General features: G+C 52.4%; 1 protein-coding gene across 1 annotated transcript in view; it reads left to right on the forward strand.

The window, feature by feature from the left end:
• The window catches only part of adamtsl4 (ADAMTS-like 4), a 32385-nt gene that overhangs the window by 18541 nt on the left and 11344 nt on the right, over positions 1-2500 (forward strand). The window lies entirely within an intron of this gene.

Below are 2500 nucleotides of genomic sequence, written 5' to 3' on the forward strand. Positions count from 1 at the left end.
TTCTCTCCCTCCTGGCTTTTTTTTTTCTCTTCCTTTCTCCATCGTCTCCTTTTCTCCCTTCACCGCTGCCAAAATTCTCCTCCCAGCTCCGACTGAGCGCACAGATTCCAACTGAGTGAGATAAAGACACAGGCAAGAGAGGGAGAGAGGGAAGGAGAGAGAGGGAGAGAGAGGGGTGATGGCTGATGGGATGCAAGTGCTTTGTGAGTTGGAGAGGACATCGAGGGCTTGGGCGTATGTGCAGGACATACTGTGTGTGTTTGTATATGTGTGTGTGTGTGTGTGTGTGTGTGTGTGTGTGTGTGTGTGTGTGTGTGTGTGTGTGTGTGTGTGTGTGTGCGTGCATGTGTCTGCACGTGTGTGTGTATTGCTCTCTCTTGCACAGCAGACTAGTCCGGTCCAGAAGGCGTCTCTCTCTCTCTCTCTCTCTCTCTCTCTCCTCTTTGTTTTCCCACGCCCGAGGGAGAGACGCAGTGAAAACAGTCAACACAAAAATGAGGAATTTCGGCAAAATGGACGAGAGAGCGGAGCGACGCTGAAAAACACTGTAAACACTTTGAGGGAGAAAAGGGAGAGAGGGAGGAAGGGACGGAATCAGCAGAGAGACAGTAACATCTGCGGAAAGAAAGTTAGCAACACAATTTGTCAAGAGACTTGGAATTCTGCGTGTGTGCATGTGTGTGCTCCATCTGTTTCCATATGGGAATGTGCGTGCATGTGACTATGACGGATCCAAGGGACAACCATAGAAAATTGTGTGTGTGTGTGTGTGTGTGTGTGTGTGTGTGTGTGTGTGTGTGTGTGTGTGTGTGTGTGTGTGTGTGTGTGCCTGCCTCCCTGTCATGGCTGTATCAGTTGTGCTCCAGACACACTGCTGTGACTGGAGAGCTATAAATACTAGATCAGTAGAAGCAGTCAGCCAAACCCTCCTCCTGTGCCTGGGGGGGGGGTGTCAGAGGCAGGCATCACCTGCACGGTGCTTCATGGTGCGTGAGCAAAATAAAAAACGAAAAAAAAACCTTGTGTTGTGTTGCGGACCCGGACTCGCGGAGGAGTGTGTTCTGCTCTGGGTGGCGGATGCCGTGTGTTATATCTGTAGCAGGAGTCACGGCCGTGGCATCGGCTGGAGACAAAGTGTCTGCGTAAACATAAACGGGGGCTTTTCCGTTTGACCCGTCGCTCACATTTGGGGGGAAGGGGGGACAGGTGGATACGCACAGGATGTGCACAGTCAAACAGAGAGTGGATGACAGAGAGGGAGAGCGAGACAGAGTCAGACTGTGTGTGTGTGTGTGTGTGTGTGTGTGTGTGTGTGTGTGTGTGTGTGTGTGTGTGTGTGTGTGTGTGTGTGTGTGTGTGTGTGTGTGTGTGTGTGTGTGTGTGTATGTGGGGGAGGATTCTCTCTCTATCTTGAACAGAGTCAATCTGAAAACTTGTCATTCTGTCCACCCCCCTCTCCCAAATAAAAAAGAAATATTATTTTTAGAAGCCGTGGCCTTGAGAGAAACTCGGAGAGGAAGGGAGGGAGACGGGAAAGAGAACGGGTGACTGGGGGAAGAGTGACAGTTTGTGGGTGGGGACATAAGTAGAAATATGTCCGATTCCCGGCAGGGAAGTCTGTGGCCGTCGAGCAATTTCTTTTCCCGCCGGAGTTGAAAATACGGGTGCTGACGGCAGGTCGCCGCAACGTTACGATCCCCTGGTCAGGATTGAAAACATTGCACTTTCGAGTTAAAGGGTCTACGCGGAACTATTTTGTGTATGTGTGTGTGTGTGTGTGTGTGTGTGTGTGTGTGTGTGCGTGTGTGAGGGCGTGGCACCTCATCGAATTTGAGGACGATGTCGTTCTTCCCTCTTGCTGCACATGGTCCAAACCAGCGCACGCTTTGGTCGAAGCGCGTATGACGTAGCTTCAGTTACGGCCGCTGCGATGCCGCTGTGTTTCTTTGCGGCTGGTGCCGTTGACCCGCGGCCGCGGGCGGGTGTGTTTGGCTCTCCGCGGGACGCGCCTCCGCCTCCCGCCGCCTAACATCTGCCGAGGCGGGGGGGGCGCGATCCATCTCCTCCCTGTCCGGAGATGTGTCTGATGTTATCGCCTCAGTACAGCCCGGTTGTGTGTCGCGTGAAGTATGGCTGTCTCGGGGTCTTGGCGCTGGGAGTTTAAACAGCGGCAGCGCCAGGAATCAGCGCCCCCCCCCCCCCCCCCCAAAAAAAAAAAAAAACCCAGTCCTGATCCATTACAGAGTTCAAGGCGACTTTTGAACTGAAACTTTTCCTCCACGCGTCTGATCGCGGCTTCCTTTCCTCATAGCTTTGCAGTTTAATAAACACAGGTGCTGTTTTAATAACTTTTAAAGTTCCTCATCCCTTTCCCTGCACGTCCATCCTTCCCTCTTCCTGTCCCCCTCTCTCTCTCTCTCTCTCTCTCTCTCTCTCTCTCTCTCTCTCTCTCTCTCCACATCTTGCTCTCTCTCTCTCTCTCTCCCTCTCTCTCTCTATC

This window comes from Zeus faber (genome assembly GCF_960531495.2).
Source record: "Zeus faber genome assembly, chromosome: 8".
Taxonomy (NCBI): Eukaryota; Metazoa; Chordata; class Actinopteri; order Zeiformes; family Zeidae; genus Zeus; species Zeus faber.